The sequence below is a fragment of the Ranitomeya variabilis genome, chromosome 2 (assembly GCF_051348905.1).
Source record: "Ranitomeya variabilis isolate aRanVar5 chromosome 2, aRanVar5.hap1, whole genome shotgun sequence".
Lineage (NCBI taxonomy): Eukaryota > Metazoa > Chordata > Amphibia > Anura > Dendrobatidae > Ranitomeya > Ranitomeya variabilis.
Genome location: NC_135233.1, coordinates 297,136,648 through 297,157,670, shown reverse-complemented (window position 1 = coordinate 297,157,670; position 21,023 = coordinate 297,136,648).

The following is a 21,023-nucleotide window of genomic DNA, read 5'->3' as shown; positions in this document are numbered from 1 at the left end:
CGAGTTGCAGACTCATGACCAATGCTGGCAACAGCAAGAGTTGTGGCCGAGCATGTAGTGCTTGTCGTGGTTGCATCACTCCGTGTCTGTGCGGGAAGCCTCAACATCATCTCCTAGTCTTCCTCCTCCTTCACCTCCTCTGCTAAGCTACTCAGCTGTATACCTCTGGGTTCACACCAAGTGGGATCTACAACCTCACCATCATCCTTTCTGTTCTCACACTCTTCACCCTGGGAATCACCCTCCTCCTCTTCCTGTTCTGACACCACAGTACAGTCCACTTGCGCCTCTGGTATCTGGGCCTCATCAGGATCACCTCCACCCCCGGTGGTTAATGTCTGGTGACGAGGGTCTGTATTCTGCTCGGACCCTACTTCATCTGGCCTTGATCCAACAAGAAAAAATGTTGGCATCGGTGCAGATGATAAGGTGGAGGAAGAGGAGGAGAGGCCACTTGATACAGCTCTTGCCATCCAATGGAGCACATGCTTTTTCTGAGCCTCATCTACAAGGCATACCGCTGGAGTCCAGTAGCCCATCCAACAACAGATGAAATGAACAATCACTATTGTCTTAGATAGCTATAACAGTGCTGTTGAGGCACATTGATGATTTTTAAGTGGAAATCTGGTCTTCTGTTTGTCTCTGAAGCAGTTTTATCACAAATGATTGCATAGCAAATGGGGCTTCTTGAGACTGCCACACAGTTTTTGCACAGTCTAGTTAGATGCTGGAAGATCGATTTTACATAGGACAGTATCGTATCTAGCTAACTGACAAGTTCACTTTCAGCACTATCAGGAGTGGCTTCTCTACACTATTATACTGAGAAAATGGCACCAGCAAAATAAGATGTCCGCTTTCTACATTGCAAAGGACATGTGACTTTGGCAGCCATTCACAGAAGACCTTGTGGATGGTTTCTGCACCCTGATTGGCTGCCGGAATCATTAAACACATCCCGCCATCCTCCCCACTCATCATACAGTACCACTATCCTAGCCAAAGTAATAACAAAAGAATTTGTGGGAAAGTGATGATTTACCGAACTGTGACCGAATTTTGACGACTTTGAGTAAAAATGCTCATGAAACTGAACACGAATCTGAATGTGCTACATTCATATTTAATTTGAGATTGGCAAACGTTTTCAAAACAAGTTCGCTCATCTCTACCTTAGCACGATTTTGTGATGTACATTAAAGTAAAGACATTGCTGGAATTACGATGTTGTACTGTATTACATTGATTGCTTTGGTGGAGAAATCTGCTTTGTTTTTCTTCTTTAATTGGCATTTAAGGCTTTCTGCTAATCAGATTTTGGTGCACAGGGGCCAGACTGTAAAGTGGGGCTTCTCCTCCCTGTAAGCGAGTCTGCGGCTCCTCTGCCTGTGCAATGTAGGTGTTTGGATGCAAGGCACAGACAACACTAGGTGGGAACAGTCAGGGATTAATATACAGCTCTGGCAAAAAATAAGAGGCTACAACATCAAAACCCTGTCATGGGTAGCCCAATCTCCAGACCTTAACCCCATTGAAAACCTCTGGAATGTAGTCAAGAGGATGATGGATAGTCACAAGCCATCAAACAAAGAAGAACCGCTTACATTTTTGCACCAGGAGCAGTGTGAAAGATTGGTGGAAAGCATGCCAAGACGCATTAAAGCTGTGATTAAAAAGCATGGTTATTCCACAAAATATTGATTTCTGAACTCTTCATGGCTTAAAACATTTGTATTGTTGTTTTCTAAATGATTATGAACTTGTTTTCTTTGCATTATTTGAGGTCTGAAAGCACTGTTTTTTTTTCTAATTTTAACCATTTCTCCTTTTCAGAAAAAAAATAAAAAATATATTGCTTGGAAATGAGACATGTCAGTAGTTTATAAAAAAAATAAAAATTTATATTTTACTCAAAAATATACCTATAAATCAGACAAACTGAACATTTTGCAGCTATGACCCTAGTGGGGGTCATCGGGTTTTCTGTAAGGTGTCAAGTCTCTCTTTGACGCAGTTTATTAATGTGCATTGGGCCTCCTACGCACCATCTGTCCCTCTCCCAATCTGTTGTCCTAATCCCAGCTGACCCCGGTACCATAAGTTATAGATGGAAGTGACGGCCCTGTTCATTCATGTTGTTCCTTTTTAATCGCAGGCATGCCTCTCCTGTTGCAGTCTCCTCGTGGATATTCTCAGCTTGACCAGTAATGGAAGTCTCAGGCTTGGGTCAGAGAGGACTAAGCCTCGGCTCTTGACAGGTGACTTTAGGTGTCGGAGGCTTGATCAGTGCAGAAATCGGATCCTGGTCCTGACTAGCGCAAGTGGAACTTGGAGTTCAACTTGGAGTTCTCATGAAGGAAATCTGGAGATTGGCAGTCAGTGACCAGCACTTTGATGGGGTAGACTTCCCACTGAGGCCTGTCATGCTGGTTTCAGCAAAGTCTCTGGAGCATGTCTGCTCCGCTGTCTTCCCTGATGCTCCTCCTGCAAATTTACCAGCACAATCTGATTCCACTTGATTTCACCTGGCAAGCAAATGGCAGTCTTTCCTCATTAATGACACATCCTGCAAGGGCTCTTCATGGATATAACTGCTTCCTATTACAACTGCATCTGATTTGTGAATGACCTGCCTCATCTGTTTGAAATTCAGCAATGACCGGTCATTGAAAGACTGTAGGCAGGCAATGGGATTGAGGAATCATATACGGGGTGAAGAAGACCAGTGCACAGTCCCACCCATGTGTACCGAATTCTAATTAAAAAGAGAAAACAGTTTAAACACGGCCAAGATAACAATTAAAAGATATACAGCTCTGGCAAAAATTAAGAGACCACTGCAAAATATTCAGTTTGTCTGATTTTTCTCTTTATAGGTATATTTTTGAGTAAAATACATTTTTCATTTATTCTATAAACTTCTGACAACATGTCTCAGAATTTTCAAGCAATAAATTTAGTATTTTTTTTCTGAAAAGGATAAATGGTCAAAATTACAAAAAAAACCCACAGTGCTTTCAGACCTCAAATAATGCAAAGAAAACAAGTTCATAATCATCTACAAACATCAATACTAATGTTTTAACTCTGAAAGAGTTCAGAAATCAATATTTTGTGGAATAACCATGATTTTTAATCACAGCTTTCATGCGTCTAGGCATGGTTTCCACCAGTCTTTCACACTGCTCCTGGAGCAAAAATTTAAGCAGTTCTTCTTTGTTTGATGGCTTGTGACTATCCATCATCCTCTTGATTACATTCCAGAAGTTTTCAATGGGGTTAAGGTCTGGAGATTGGGCTGCCAATGACAGGGTTTTGATGTGGTGGTCTCTTAATTTTTGCCAGAGCTGTATAAGTTTATAATAGATTTCATATAAAACATGGATAGTAAAAATCAGACAAAACACCACAGATGCAGAAAAAAGAAAGGTGGGTACACCCAAAAATAGTAAAAAAAAAATCCTGGTAGAACCCCCAAAAAGCAATATTTTGTATGTATATACAGTATATAAAAATGTGGCTGTGTCTATAAATACAGGCACCAATAATACTAAATTGTCACCTTAGTACGTATATATATATATATATATATATATATATATATATATATATATATATATATATATATAAATAATTTCAATGTGAGTACAATATTAGTCCCATATACACATTATCATACCAATCACAATTAAATTAGAGAAATAGCATCCCCGGACAAAGTATTTCAAGTGAAATGCGCGTGGGATGTGGTGGGTCCCCGTTTACTAGTCCTAGGTAATTATACCTCCCCTTGTCCTATTGTCACATTATAGGCCTTTTTTGATTGTGCTTCATTGTTTCATACTCTTGGTACACTACGGGGTGGGCCATTTATATGGATACACCTAAATAAAATAGGAATGGTTGGTAATATCAACTTCCTGTTTGTGGCACATTAGTATATGGGAGGGGGAAAACTTTTCAAGATGGGTGGTGACTTTGGCGGCCTTTTTGAAGTCAGTCATTTTGGATCCAACTTTATTTTCTTCAATGGGAAGAGGGTAATATGACACATCAAACTTATTGAGAATTTCACAAGAAAAACAATGGTGTGCCTGGTTTTAACGTAACTTTATTATTGCATGAGTTATTTACAAGTTTATTACCACTTATAAAATGTGTTCGAAGTGTTGCCCATTGTGTTGGATACAATGAAGATATGAGATGTGCAGCATCTGAAACAACGGTTACTGGAAGCCTGTGTGTTGTGAATTCTGCTTTTGGGTTCCCTCCGGTGGTAGTGGGTGGTAATGCAGTTGTCCCTGGGTTGCAGTCCTGGTCAGGTGTGTCTGCTGATTGCAGTTCTGACTGGGGTATTTAGGTGTGCAGGATTCATTAGTCCTTGCCAGTTGTCAATTGTTGTTGGGAGGTGTTGGACCTCTGCCTGGTTCCTCCTGTCATTCTGCCAAATCAGCAAAGATAAGTGTCTGTTTTTTTTTTCCTGTGGCACACATGCTGTGTGCTTCACAATTCAGTGCTATTCTTTGTGTTTTCTTGTCCAGCTTAGATTGTGTCAGTATTTTTTTCTCAGTCTTGCTGGATTCTCTGGAGTGGCAGATATACATTCCATGTCTTTAGTTAGATTGTGGAACTTTTTGAATTATCTGTTGTGGATATTTTTGGAAGGGTTTTAAATACTGACCGCCTAGTAATCTGTCCTATCCTTTCCTATTTAGCTAGAGTGGCCTCTTTTGCTAAATCCTGTTTTCTACCTGCGTGTGTCTATTCTTCTCCTACTCACAGTCATTATTCGTGGGGGGCTGCCTATCCTTTGGGGGTCTGCTCTGAGGCAAGATAGCATTCCTATTTCCATCTATAGGGGTATTTAGTCCTCCGGCTGTGTCGAGGTGTCTAGGGTTTGTTAGGCACACCCCACGGCTACTTCTAGTTGCGGTGTTAGTTCAGGATTTGCAGTCAGTACAGGTTCCACCGACTCCAGAGAAAGTTTTCATGCGGCTCCAAGATCACCGGATCATAACAGTACAACTGGCCAATAATGAGTTAAATGCATCTCAGAAGAAGGGAAGAAAGGTGTTGAGCCATTTTTTTTCTGCAGTCTGTTTTGTCTTCTCTTCCCTCTTTATTTATAGGTGGCTGAGGAGTCTTGTGCCAGCATGGATGTTCAGGAATTAGCTTCTCGTGTAGACCAGCTTGATGCTAGGGTACAGGATATTTCTGATTATATTGTTCAGACTCCTGCTTTAGAGCCGAAGATTCATTCTCCTGATTTGTTTTTTGGTGATAGGTCCAAATTTTTGGGTTTTAAAAACAATTGTAAACTGTTTTTTGCTCTGACACCGCGATCCTCTGGTGATTCCATTCAGCAGGTTAAAATTGTCATCTCCCTGCTGCGTGGCGATCCACAGGATTGGGCATTTTCCCTGGAATCTGGGAATCCAGCCTTGCTTAATGTAGATTCCTTTTTTCAGGCTTTAGGATTATTATATGATGAACCGAATTCTGTGGATCAAGCGGAGAAAACCTTGTTGGCCCTGTCTCAGGGTCAAGAGGTGGCAGAATTGTATTGTCAGAAATTTAGAAAATGGTCTGTGTTGACTAAATGGAATGATGATGCTTTGGCGGCAATTTTCAGAAAGGGTCTTTCTGAATCCGTTAAAGATGTTATGGTGGGGTTTCCCATGCCTTCCGGTCTGAGTGATTCTATGTCTCTGGCCATTCAGATTGATCGGCGTTTGCGGGAGCGTCAAACTGTGCGCGCTGTGGCGTCGTCCTTAGAGCAAAGTCCTGAGCCAATGCAGTGTGATAGGATTTTGCCTAGAACGGAACGACAAGGATTCAGACGTCAGAATAGGTTGTGTTATTATTGTGGCGACGCTTCTCATGTCATTTCAGTCTGCCCTAAGCGGACAAAAAGGATCACTAGTTCTTTTACTATCAGTACTGTACAACCTAAATTTCTGTTATCGGTGTCCTTGATCTGCTCATTGTCATCATTTTCTGTCATGGCGTTTGTGGATTCAGGCGCCGCCTTGAACTTAATGGATTTTGAGTTTGCCAGGTGTTGTGGTTTTCCCTTGCAGCCTTTGCAGAACCCTATTCCTTTAAGGGGGATTGATGCTACACCTTTGGCTAAAAATAAGCCCCAGTTTTGGACACAGGTGACCATGCACATGGCGCCAGCCCATCAGGAAGATTGTCGATTTCTGGTGTTGCATAATTTGCATGATGTTATCGTGCTGGGTTTCCCGTGGTTGCAGGTACATAATCCTGTGTTGGATTGGAAATCTATGTCTGTGACTAGTTGGGGTTGTCAGGGGGTTCATAATGATGTTCCTTTGATGTCAATCTCCTCTTCTTCCTCTTCTGAAATTCCAGAGTTTTTGTCTGATTTTCAGGATGTATTCGATGAGCCCAAGTCCAGTTCCCTTCCACCGCACAGGGACTATGATTGTGCGATTGACTTGATTCCAGGCAGTAAGTTTCCTAAGGGCCGACTTTTCAACCTGTCTGTGCCTGAACATACCGCCATGCGGAGTTATGTTAAGGAGTCTTTGGAGAAAGGGCATATTTGGCCATCTTCTTCACCGTTGGGAGCAGGTTTTTTTTTTGTTGCTAAGAAGGATGGCTCCTTGAGACCTTGTATTGATTATGGCCTCTTGAATAAGATCACGTTCAAGTTTCAATACCCTTTACCTTTGCTTTCCAATTTGTTTGCTAGGATTAAGGGGGCTAGTTGGTTTACGAAGATTGACCTTCGGGGGGAATATAATCTTGTTCATATTAAGCAGGGTGATGAATGGAAAACTGCGTTTAATACGCCCGAAGGCCATTTTGAATACCTTGTGATGCCATTCGGGCTCACTAACGCTTCATCTGTTTTTCAATCCTTCATGCATGATATCTTCCGGACTTATATTGATAAATTCTTGATTGTATATTTGGACGATATTTTGATTTTTTCCGATGATTGGAAGTCTCATGTTGAACAGGTCAGGATGGTATTTCAGATCCTTCGTGACAATGCTTTGTTTGTGAAGGGGTCTAAGTGTCTCTTTGGGGTGCAGAAGGTTTCTTTTTTGGGCTTTATTTTTTCTCCCTCATCTATGGAGATGGATCCGGTTAAGGTTCAGGCCATTCATGATTGGATTCAACCCACATCCATGAAGAGCCTTCAGAAATTTTTGGGTTTTGCAAATTTTTATCGCCGGTTCATTGCTAACTTCTCCAGCGTGGTTAAACCCCTTGACTGATTTGACGAAAAAAGGTGCTGATGTGGCAAATTGGTCCTCTGCGGCTGTCTCTGCCTTTCAGGAGCTTAAACGCCGATTTACTTCTGCTCCGGTGTTGCGCCAACCAGATGTTTCTCTTCCGTTTCAGGTTGAGATTGATGCTTCTGAGATTGGGGCAGGGGCCGTTTTGTCTCAGAGGGATTCTGTTGGTTCTTTGATGAAACCGTGTGCCTTCTTCTCCCGCAAGTTTTCGCTTGGTGAACGCAATTATGATGTCGGCAATCGGGAGTTGTTGGCTATGAAGTGGGCATTTGAGGAGTGGCGACATTGGCTTGAGGGAGCTAAGCACCGTATTGTGGTCCTGACCGATCATAAGAATTTGATTTACCTCGAGTCTGCCAAACGGCTGAGTCCTAGACAGGCTCGATGGTCCTTGTTTTTTTCCCGTTTTGATTTCATGGTTTCGTATCTTCCGGGTTCTAAGAATATTAAGGCTGATGCCCTTTCTAGGAGTTTTTTGCCTGATTCTCATGAGGTCCTTGAACCGGTCGGCATTCTGAAAGAAGGGGTGGTCCTTTCTGCCATTTCCCCTGATTTACAGCGGGTTCTTCAGGAATTTCAGGCTGATAGACCTGACCGCTGTCCTGTGGGGAAATTGTTTGTTCCTGACAGATGGACTAGTAGAGTGATTTCTGAGGTTCACTGTTCTGTGTTGGCTGGTCATCCTGGTATTTTTGGTACCAGAGCTTTGGTTGGTAGGTCCTTTTGGTGGCCTTCGTTGTCACGTGATGTGCGTTCTTTTGTGCAGTCCTGTGGGACTTGTGCGCGGGCCAAGCCTTGTTGTTCCCATGCTAGTGGGTTACTTTTGCCATTGCCGGTCCCTGAGAGGCCCTGGACACATATTTCTATGGATTTTATTTCTGATCTTCCGGTTTCCCAGAGGATGTCGGTTATCTGGGTTGTTTGTGACCGGTTTTCTAAGATGGTTCATTTGGTGCCTTTGCCTAAATTGCCTTCCTCTTCAGAGTTGGTTCCGTTGTTTTTTCAGCATGTGGTTCGTTTGCATGGTATTCCGGAGAATATTGTGTGCGACAGAGGTTCCCAGTTTGTTTCTAGGTTTTGGCGGGCCTTTTGTGCTAGGCTGGGCATTGATTTGTCTTTTTCTTCTGCATTTCATCCTCAGACAAATGGCCAGACCGAGCGAAGTAATCAGACTTTGGAGACTTATTTGAGATGCTTTGTGTCTGCCGATCAGGATGATTGGGTGGCCTTTTTGCCATTGGCCGAGTTTGCCCTTAATAATCGGGCTAGTTCGGCTACTTTGGTTTCGCCTTTTTTTTGTAATTTTGGTTTTCATCCTCGTTTTTCTTCTGGGCAGGTTGAGCCTTCTGACTGTCCTGGTGTGGATTCTGTGGTTGACAGGTTGCAGCAGATTTGGGCTCATGTGGTGGACAATTTGGTGTTGTCTCAGGAGGAGGCTCAACGTTTTGCTAACCGTCGTCGGTGTGTTGGTTCCCGGCTTCGGGTTGGAGATTTGGTTTGGTTGTCTTCCCATCATGTTCCTATGAAGGTCTCTTCCCCTAAGTTTAAGCCTCAGTTTATTGGTCCTTATAGGATTTCTGAGATTATTAATCCAGTGTCTTTTCGATTGGCGCTTCCGGCCCCTTTTGCTATCCATAATGTCTTCCATAGATATTTATTGCGGAAATATGTGGTGCCCGTTGTTCCCTCTGTTGATCCTCCGGCCCCTGTTTTGGTTGATGGGGAGCTGGAGTATGTGGTTGAGAAGATTTTGGATTCTCGTGTTTCGATGCAGAGGCTTCAGTACCTTGTCAAATGGAAGGGTTATGGCCAGGAGGATAATTCTTGGGTTTTTGCTTCTGATGTCCATGCTGCTGATCTGGTCCGTGCCTTTCATCTGGCTCGTCCTGATCGGCCTGGGGGCGCTGGTGAGGGTTCGGTGACCCCTCCTCAAGGGGAGGGTACTGTTGTGAATTCTGCTTTTGGGTTCCCTCCGGTGGTAGTAGGTGGTAATGCAGTTGTCCCTGGGTTGCAGTCCTGGTCAGGTGTGTCTGCTGATTGCAGTTCTGACTGGGGTATTTAGGTGTGCAGGATTCATTAGTCCTTGCCAGTTGTCAATTGTTGTTGGGAGGTGTTGGACCTCTGCCTGGTTCCTCCTGTCATTCTGCCAAATCAGCAAAGATAAGTGTCTGTTTTTTTTTTCCTGTGGCACACATGCTGTGTGCTTCACAATTCAGTGCTATTCTTTGTGTTTTCTTGTCCAGCTTAGATTGTGTCAGTATTTTCTCAGTCTTGTTGGATTCTCTGGAGTGGCAGATATACATTCCATGTCTTTAGTTAGATTGTGGAACTTTTTGTATTATCTGTTGTGGATATTTTTGGAAGGGTTTTAATACTGACCGCCTAGTAATCTGTCCTATCCTTTCCTATTTAGCTAGAGTGGCCTCTTTTGCTAAATCCTGTTTTCTACCTGCGTGTGTCTATTCTTCTCCTACTCACAGTCATTATTCGTGGGGGGCTGCCTATCCTTTGGGGGTCTGCTCTGAGGCAAGATAGCATTCCTATTTCCATCTATAGGGGTATTTAGTCCTCCGGCTGTGTCGAGGTTTCTAGGGTTTGTTAGGCACACCCCACGGCTACTTCTAGTTGCGGTGTTAGTTCAGGATTTGCGGTCAGTACAGGTTCCACTGACTCAAGAGAAAGTTTTCATGCGGCTCCAAGGTCACCGGATCATAACACCTGTGCTAGCATTTCTTTTGCGGTGTTGCTATTAGTGTGTCAAGAGTGGGAGAAGAGGGTTGTGTTGGCAATCTAACACAATGGACAGCACTTTGAACACATTTTATAAGTGGTCATAAACTTGTAAATAACTCATGAAATAATAAAGTTATGTTAAAACCGAGCACACCATTGTTTTTCTTGTGAAATTCTCAATAAGTTTGATGTGTCACATAACCCTCTACCCATTGAAAAAAATAAAGTTGGATCCAAAATGGTCGACTTCAAAATGGCCGCCTTGGTCACCACCCATCTTGAAAAGTGTTCCCCCACCCATATACTAATGTGCCACAAACAGGAAGTTGATATCACCAACCATTCTCATTTTATTTAGGTGTATCCACATAAATGGCCCACCCTGTATATGTATATCTGCTATTACGCTGTTACATTATAGAGCATTGTTCAACGTTGATTATGTTACCCTCTATGGCTGTCCATACTTGGAGGCTATTTCTCTAACTTAATTGTGATTGGTATGATAATGTGCATATGGGACCAATATTGAGCTCACATTGAAATTATTTATATATACACATACTAAGGTAACAATTGAGCATTATTGGTGCCTGTATTTAGACACCAGCCACATTTTTATATACAGTATATATACATAAAAAATATTACTTTTTGGAGGTTCTACCAGGATTTTTTTACTATTTTTGGGTGTACCCTCCTTTCGTTTTTCTGTACCTGTGGTGTTTTGTCTGATTTTTACTATCAATTTTTAATATGAAATCTATAATAAACTTATCTATCTTTTAATTATCATCTTGACCGTCTTTAAAGCATTTTCTTTTTGGAGCTTTATTGATGTTTTTGATTTAAGACATTGTATGTAGGATAAAATTGGTGTTTCTTTGAATTCTAATTAGCAGAAAAATGCTGATTAAAGAAGAAGAAAAAAAAATGGATTTCTTCACCAAAGGTATCAATTTAATTAGAATCACAGTCCCATTACAGCCATTTCTTTATATTACAAAATTGTGCTGACAGGTTTCCTTTAATAATGATATTTATTCTTTATATTTATGATTGCACACAGTTGTTCTATTTGCCTATTTGAAGTATATGGTAAATAACGTTATTAGTGACCGGCTACGTTCAAATTCATTATCTCAATATATGCATTAATAATGTCCCCTGGAAATCAGTTTTTTTAATTCTATCCATTTTTGCGGGTTTCTGTTTCAGGAGACATCAGTGTGGTGATGTGAGCTGTGAGATCGGATCTATTCCCTTTATGTCATTGCTCTTTAGCCATTTCTGTTTATTTTCTCATCTGAGATCTAGGAACTAAGCTTTAGTGCTGTGACTGTCCCTATACATTTACTGCATGCGTATAATTGCCCTGGTGATACCAATTGATCGATTTTTCTCTGTACAATCCAGACAAAACTTGTACTAAACATTCATTTGATAAAGAAACACAGTCTGGAAATTTCCTAGGCGTAGTTGCTAGGACACATCTCTGCAAGTCTGTAGATCTCTCTGATGTTTTTAAGCAAGACTTTTCATGATATGAAATGAAAGCTTGTGGCTTATGTGTAACTTAAAAAGAAGGTTGAAATCTGCAGGGTTTTATATATCACTCCAATATGAAAGAGATTTCACTTGTCAATATATGATGCTCACAAAATCCTTTTAGCCACCCGAGTGTTACAGTAAATGACAAAGTTAGTGAGTACTTGGTGTATCACTCATCAGAGTCAATTGCAGTTACATGGCAAGAGTCTGGCTTGTCATGAATTTGTATTTCAAGACTTTTCATCAAGAAATCTCTGTCTTTGTCTATGAACAATGCCTGTCACTTCAAACTTACTTAAAACACCTTTCTAGCTAATGGCATTTGCTTTGCTGTCAAAGTCAAAGTGAGAGCGGCTGTACATATAGGAACTTAACTCTATATTCTGCTACAGGAATCCTAAGTATATTTATATCCATCATAGCAAGACAAACTCCCAACCTCATCACATACAGTGTCTAAACATTGGTAAAGTGCATAGGTTTTAAACCTATAGATATATATATACTATATATATATATTTTGTGAGGCAGGGACCCCTGTTACAGCTAGGGGGCACTGCTTGTGCTCTCCAGAATGTGCACGGAGGCGTAGTGAGCCCATGAGGGCGTATGGCAGTCACAGGTGTGGCTGTGATTAGGATGGTGAAGCAGTGACTGATTAAAAAGCCCTGTAGTAGAAGGGGAGGTGTGTCAGTGTTGTTCTGGGAAGCAGACAGAACAGTTGTCTGCAGAGCTCTTTCTGTGTGGAGCAACACAGGGGCAAAAGGAACCAAAGAGACTGACACCCTGCGTCTTGGGTTGTCGTGTGTTTACCCGGCTGCAATCCGGAGGGTAAAGAGTGCTGTGCACTGCATGAGTACAGAGACTTGGTACCGGCGTGTGGTTGCCCAGGGAAACTGGACAAATGGAAGTCCGGCCTGTTTATTGACTGCAAACTAAAGCGGTGTATCGTGTATTTGTAATGGACTGTGTGAAGTAACACATTAAAGGAACGTTTTTTTTGAACTTGCTAGGGTCACTGCCACTTCACTGTGTACGGTGCTACCACTGCATCACAAATATATATATATATGTATATATATATACACACACACTACCATTCAAATGTTTAGGGTCACCCAGACAATTTTGTGCTTTCCATGAAAACTTATACTTTTATCAATCAAATGAGTTGCCATATGAATTGAAAATCTAGTTCAGACATTGACAAGGTTCGAAATAAAGTTTTATTTGAAATAATTTTCTCCTTCAAACTGCTTTCGTCAAAGAATGCTCCCTTTGCAGCAATTACAGCATTGCAGACCTTTGGCATTCTAGCAGTTAATTTGCTGAGTTAATCTGGAGAAATTTAACCCTGTGCTTCCAGAAGCCCCTCCCACAAGTTGCTTTGGCTTGATGGGCACTTTTTTTGTACCATACGTTCAAGCTGCTTCCACAACAGCGCAATGGGATTGAGATTTGATGACTGCGCTGGCCACTCCATTACAGATAGAATACCAGCTGCCTGCTTCTTCCCTAAATAGTTCTTGCATAATTTGGAGGTGTGCTTTGGGTGATTGTCCTGTTGTAGGATGAAATTGGCTCCAAACAAGCGCTTTCTACAGGGTATGGCATGGAGTCGCAAAATGGAGTGATAAACTTCCTTATTCAAAATACCTTTTACCTTGTACAAATCTCCCACTTTTACAGCACCAAAGCCAGTGGCGTATCTAGGGGGGGCAGCCGGGGCATGTGCCCTGGGTGCAGCCAGCAGGGGGGCGCAGTCGGGCCACCTAATTCGGTGGTCTGCAGTGTCTCCCCCGGCAGCTGCATTCTGCCGCCCCCGGTCTGGGAGTCAGCTGTTCTCTGTGCTGACTGTCAAGCTGACAGCCGGCACAGAGAAGCTGCAGCGCGCCGGCTCCCAACTTGTGCAAAGGTGGAGGGGGGCCCCTGCAGAGTGGCTGCGGGGGGCAGGGAGAAATCCCTGCAGCTCCGCTGCCCAGCGATCTGTCTTCCTGCTTCCTCTTGCTTCCTCTCACACAGACGCGCCGCTGGATGACGTCATCATTCAGTGGCCGGCTGTGTCAGAGGAAGGCAATGAGATGCAGCGTGAGGAGAGGTGAGAGGTGTGTGTGTATGTGTGAATGTGTGTGTGTATGTGTATGTGAATGTGTGTGTGTGTATGTGAATGTGTGTGTGAATATGAATGTATGTGTGTGTGTGTATGTGTATGTGTGTGTATGTGTGTGTATGTGAATGTGTGTATGTGTGTGTGTATGTGTGTGTGTGTGTATGTGAATGTATGTGAGTGTATGTGAATGTGTGTGTATGTGTGAATGTGTGTGTGTGTATTTGAATGTGTGTGTGTGTGTATCGCGCTGCAGGGGAATGTGCAGAGAAGTGAATGGTGTGTGTGTGTGTGGGGGGAGGAGAGGGCAATGATGGGGCTGACGGGGAGAGAGCAATGATGCGGATGGTGGAGGAGGAGAGGGCAATGATGGGGCTGACTGGGAGAGAGCAATGATGCGGATGGTGGAGGAGGAGAGGGCACTGATGGGGCTGAAGGGGAGAGAGCAATGATGGGGATGGTGGAGGAGGAGAGGGCAATGATGGGGCTGACGGGGGAGGGCAATGATGGGGATGGTGGGGGAGGAGAGGGCAATGATGGGGCTGACGGGGGGCATATGTCCTTGGGGGGGCATATGTCCTTGGGGGGGTGCCAAAATGAATTCTTGCCCCGGGTGCCATAAACCCTAGATACACCTCTGACCAAAGCAACCCCAGACCATCACATTACCTCCACCATGCTTAAGAGATGGCATCAGGCACTCTTCCAGCATCTTTTCAGTTGTTCTGAGTCTCACAAATGATCTTCTGAGTGATCCAAACACCTCAAACTTGGATTTGTCTGTCCATAACACTTTTTTCCAATCTTCCTCTGTCCAATGTCTCTGTTCTTTTGCCCATATTAATCTTTTACTTTTATTAGCCAGTCTCAGATATGGCTTTTTCTTTGCCACTCTGGTCTGAAAGTCAGCATCCAGGAGTCACCTCTTCACTGTAGAAGTTGACACTGGCGTTTTGGGTGTACTTTAGTGTACTTGTCTTGTTGCTCAGTTATGCAGTGGGGCCTCCCACTTCTCTTTCTACTCTGGTTAGAGCCTGTTTTTGCTCTCCTCTGAAGGGAGTAGTACACACCATTGTAGGAAATCTACAGTTTCTTGGCAATTTCTCTCATGGAATAGCCTTCATTTCTAAGAACAAAAATAAACTGTCGAGTTTCACATGAAAGTTCTTTTTTTCTGGCCATTTTGAGAGTTTAATGGAACCAACAAATGTAATGCTCCAGATTCTCAACTAGCTCAAAGGAAGGTCAGGTTTATAGCTTCTATAATCACCCAAACTGTTTTCAGTTGTGCTAACATACTTGCATGAGGGTTTTCAAGGGTATTCTAACCACCCTTTAGCCTTTTTACACGGGTAGCAAACACAATGTACACTGGAGTGATGGTTCTTGGAAATGGGCTTCTATACACCTATGAAGATATTGCATCACAAGTCAGACATTTGCAGCTAAAATAGTCATTTACCACATTAACAATGTATAGAGTGTATTTCTGAATCATTTAATGTTAGCGTCAATGGAAAAAACTTTGCTTTTCTTTCAAAAATAAGGAAATTTCTAGGTGACCCTAAACTTTCGATTGGTAATGGGTATGTGTGTGTATATACTATATATATATATATATATATATATATATATATATATATATATATATACAAGCATACATACACACAGTATACATACACACAGACCAAAAGTTTGGACACACAAAAAAGTGTGAAATAACTGAAAATATGTCTTATATTCTAGGTTCTTCAAAGTAGCCACCTTTTGCTTTGATGACTGCTTTGCACACTCTTGGCATTCTCTTGATGAGCTTCAACAGGTAGTCACCGGGAATGGTCCTTCAACAATCTTGAAGGAGTTCCCAGAGATGCTTAGCACTTGTTGGCCCTTTTGCCTTCACTCTGCGGTCCAGCTCACCCCAAGCCATCTTGATTTGGTTCAGGTCTGGTGACTGTGGAGGCCAGGTCATCTGGCGTAGCACCCCATCACTCTCCTTCTTGGTCAAATAGCTTTTACACAGCCTGGTGGTGTGTTTGTGGTCATTGTCCTGTTGAAAAATAAATGATGGTCCAACTAAAAGCAAACCGGATGAAATAGCATGCCGCTGCAAGATGCTGTGGTAGCCATGCTGGTTCAGTATGCCTTCAATTTTGAATAAATCCCCAACAGTGTCACCAGCAAAGCACCCCCACACCATCACCCCTCCTACTCCATGCTTCACGGTGGGAACCAGGCATGTAGAGTCTATCCATTAACCTTTTCTGCGTCGCACAAAGAAACTGTCGTTTGAACCAAGGATCTCAAATTTGGACTCATCAGACCAAAGCACAGATTTCCACTGGTCCATTACTTGTGTTCTCTATCCCAAACAAATCTCTTCTGCTTGTTGCCTGTCCTTAGCAGTGTTTTCCTAGCAGCTGTTTTACCATGAAGGCCTGCTGCACAAGGTCTCCTCTTAACAGTTGCTGTAGAGATGTGTCTGCTGCTAGATCTCTGTGTAGCATTGACATGGTCTCTAATCTGAGCTGCTGTTAACCTGCAATTTCTGAGGCTGGTGACTCGGATAAACTTATCCTCAGAAGCAGAGGTGAGTCTTGGTCTTCCTTTCCAGGGGTGGTCCTCATGTGAGCCAGTTTTTTTGTAGCGCTTGATGGTTTTTGCAACTGCACTTGGGGACACTTTCAAAGTTTTCCAAATTTTTCGGACTGACTGACCTTAATTTCTTAAAGTAATGACGGCCACTCGATTTTCTTTACTTAGAATTTGTATTATGGCAAAAAAAAAGCAGCTAACAGTCTATTCAGTAGGACTATCAGCTGTGTATCCACCAGACTTCTGCACAACACAACTGATGGTCCCAACCCCATTTATAAGGCAAGAAATCACACTTATTAAACCTGACAGGGCACACCTGTGAAGTGAAAACCATTCCTGGTGACTACCTCTTGAAGCTCATCAAGAGAATGCCTAGAGTGTGCAAAGCAGTCATCAAAGCAAAAGGTGGCTACTTTGAGGAACCTAGAATATAAGACATATTTTCAGTTGTTTCACACTTTTTTGTTAAGTATATAATTCCACATGTGTTAATTCATAGCTTTGATGCCTTCAGTGTGAGTCTACAATTTTCATAGTTATGAAAATACAGAAAAATCTTTAAATGAGAAGGTGTGTCCAAACTTTTGGACTGTACTGTATAATATATATATACTGTATATATATATATATATATATATATATATATATATATATATATATATATATATATATATATATATATATATATATATAAATATAAGAGTTTTTGGAAAGGCCGGCTTACCGCTTTCTTCAGTTACAATATTGCATACATTCAATCCCTAATGGACGACAGTAATTTATTTAATAGGAAATAATTAGACTATTACCCCCCTTTTTTTCCTGTTTTGTGCTGTGAATATCTGAATATATAATATGAATCTTTTTTGTATCCTATAGATATAGTTGATTTTAATTTGTATTTAATGTGGATTTTAAATTTTTGTTTTTTTCATGTTGTTGAAATCTTTAGGGAAGGATCAATACCGCAAGGGGTTACTGTTGGCTATGGGGTTAAATGGGTTAAATCAAATCTATTTAGGATTTTCTATACACACCTGTGACACCCAGTAAGGCTACTTTCCGAGGTTCCCGACGCTAGCGTTGTCTCCGCCGCACAACGGGGGCAGCGGATGCATTTTTCCAGCGCATACGCTGCCCCATTGTGAGGTGCGGGGAGGTGGGGGCGGAGTTCCGGCCGCGCATGCGCGGTCGGAAAAAGCGGACCGTCGGGAGCAAAAAACGTTACATGTAACGTTTTTTGCTCCCGACGGTCCGCCACAGCACGGCGGACCGTCGCACGACGGTTGCGACGTGTGTCATTGCGTCGCAAATGCAACGCTAATGTTAGTCAATGCAGAAAAAACGCATCCTGCAAGCACTTTTGCAGGATGCGTTTTTTCGGCAAAACGACGCATTGCGACGTAATGCAGTTAACGCCAGTGTGAAAGTAGCCTAACCCATATGGACCTTTTTTTTTTTTCTCCTTCCCTATACTACATTTGCAGTCTTGATTCAGTACTCATTTGGACCGAAATGAAGACATATGTGGTGTTGAAACATGTCGTCCATAAGGGATTGAATGTATGCAATATTGTAACTGAAGAAATCTGAACTGAAGAAATCTGGAACTTTTTAATGGATAAATAAAAGGTATATTTTAGGCTACGTTCACATTTGCGTTGTGCGCCGCAGCGTCGGCGCCGCAACGCACAACGCAAACAAAAACGCAGCAAAACGCATGCACAACGCTGCGTTTTGCGCCGCATGCATCCTTTTTTTCATTGATTTTGGACGCAGCAAAAATGCAACTTGCTGCGTCCTCTGCGTGACGCATGCGGCGCAAAACGCAAGTGCACCGCATGTCCATGCGCCCCCATGTTAAATATAGGGGCGCATGACGCATGCGGCGCCGCTGCGGCGCCCGACGCTGTGGCGCTGACCGCAAATGTGAACGTAGCCTTACTCTACCATTGGACTGATCGCTGGAGAAACAAAAAGTTTTTTTTTTATATATATATATATATATATATATATATATATATATACACACACATACACTGTATACATACACATACGCACACACACAGGTTGGCACAAATATATACAGCTCTGGCAAAAATGAAGGGACCACCACAGCAAAGCCCTGTCATGGGCAGCCCAATCTCCAGTCCTGAACCCCATTGAAAACCTCTGGAATGTAATCAAGAGGATGATGGATAGTCACAAGCCATCAAATAAATTTTTGCGCCAGGAGCAGTGTGAAAGACTGGTGGAAAGCATGCCAAGACGCATGACAGCTGTGATTAAATATCATGGTTATTCCACAAAATATTGATTTCTGAACTATTCCTAAGTTAAAACATTAGTATTGTTGTTTCTAAATGATTATGAACTTGTTTTCTATGCATTATTTGAGGTCTGCAAGCACTGTTTTTTATTTTGACCATATCTCCTTTTCAGAAAAAGCAAAAATACAAAATGTATTGCTTGGAAATTCGGAGACATGTCAGAAGTTTATAGGCTAAAAGAACAATTTACAGTTTTACTCAAAAATATACCTCTAGAGTAGTGTTGAGCGATACCGTCCGATACTTGAAAGTATCGGTATCGGAAAGTATCGGCCGATACCGGCAAAGTATCGGATCTAATCCGATACCGATACCTGATACCAATACAAGTCAATGGGACTCAAGTATCGGACGGTATCACTGATGGTTCCCAGGGTCTGAAGGAGAGGAAACTCTCCTTCAGGCCCTGGGATCCATATTAATGTGTAAAATAAAGAATTAAAATAAAAAATATTGCTATACTCACCTCTCCGACGCAGCCTGGACCTTACCGAGGGAACCGGGAGCCTTCTTTGCTTAAAATGAGCGATTTTACTTCCTTCCGCGATGTCACGGCTTCTGATTGGTCGCGTGCCGCCCATGTGGCCACGACGCGACCAATCACAGCAAGCCGTGACGTAATTTTCAGGTCCTCAATGCCTAATTCTAGGCATTCAGGATTTTAAAATTACGATCCGGCTTGTGATTGGTCGCGTCGCGGTCACATGGGCGACGCGACCAATCACAAGCCGTGAGGTCACGGGAGGCAGGAAACGCGCGCATTTTTAAAATTACGTCACGGCTTGTGATTGGTTGCGTGCCGCCCATGTGACCGCGACGCGACCAATCACAGCAAGCCGTGACGTAATTTCAGGTCCTGAATGCAGAAATAGGCATCAGGACCTGAAATTACGTCACGGCTTGCTGTGATTGGTCGCGTCGCGGTCACATGGGCGGCACGCAACCAATCACAAGCCGTGACATAATTTAAAAAATGCGCGCGTTTCCTGCCTCCCGTGACATCACGGCTTGTGATTGGTCGCGTCGCCCATGTGACCGCGACGCGACCAATCACAAGCCGGATCGTAATTTTAAAATCCTGAATGCCTAGAATTAGGCATTGAGGACCTGAAAATTACGTCACGGCTTGCTGTGATTGGTCGCGTCACGGCCACATGGGCGGCACGCAACCAATCACAAGCCGTGACGTAATTTTAAAAATGCGCACGTTTCCTGCCTCCCGTGACGTCACGGCTTGTGATTGGTCGCGTCGCCCATGTGACCGCAACGCGACCAATCACAAGCCGGATCGTAATTTAAAAATCCTGAATGCCTAGAATTAGGCATTGAGGACCTGAAAATTACGTCACGGCTTGCTGTGATTGGTCGCGTCGCGGCCACATGGGCGGCACGCGACCAATCAGAAGCCGTGACGTCGCGGAAGGAAGTAAAAGCGCGCATTTTAAGCAAAGAAGGCTCCCGGTTCCCTCGGTAAGGTCCAGGCTGCGTCGGAGAGGTGAGTATAGCAATATTTTTTATTTTAATTCTTTGTTTTACACATTAATGTTGTTTCGATACCGATACCCGATACCACAAAAGTATCGGATCTCGGTGTCGGAATTCCGATACCCGCAAGTATCGGCCGATACCCGATACTTGCGGTATCGGAATGCTCAACACTACTCTAGAGAGAAAAATAAGGCAAACTGAACATTTTGCAGTGGTCTCTTAATTTTTGCCCTAGCTGTATGAATATGTCTAGGGCTATATCCAAAAACACAAGAAGGCCTATTCACAAAAAAAGGATATGCCAACAGGGTGAATTAAATAATACATTTTATTTAATCAGTACAGAAAAGAGGGGGTCACATCAAGGTTGAAAACTCATACTGAGTACACAATAAAGGCGACTTGCCAAAGCAGGAGGGGATGAAACATATCAAATGACATTTATGTAAAATTATTATTATGTAACACAGTGCCTAGAAAGTATATAGGAGGTATATTATTGCATTGACACAAAGTAAACATGCCAAAAAGAGTAAATTGGCAGTAATTGCCTATGGAACAGTAATAGATTATGATATACCTGATATCATAGAAGGTAAGCAAAAACCAGTAAATAAATAAAATTTACATCACCATTAAATAAATAAAATTGACATCACCATATAAATACCTGTATTCATTTCCTCCTGCTGGAATGGCGCCTTCTCATTAATATTGCAGTTATTTGTGTGCAGCTCAACAATGGTCCACCAGAGGATTGGAGGGGGAAAGGAGTGAATTTTATTGAAAATTTAATTTAAGAAGAAAACCCCATTAAACATTTTAATGGGGTCTTCTTTTTAAAATAAATTTTCAATAAAATGAACTTTTAATCAACTGGACGGCAGTGCTGGATCTCACTCCGTCCCCCCTCCAATCTTATGTTTGGCTGCAATCACCAGC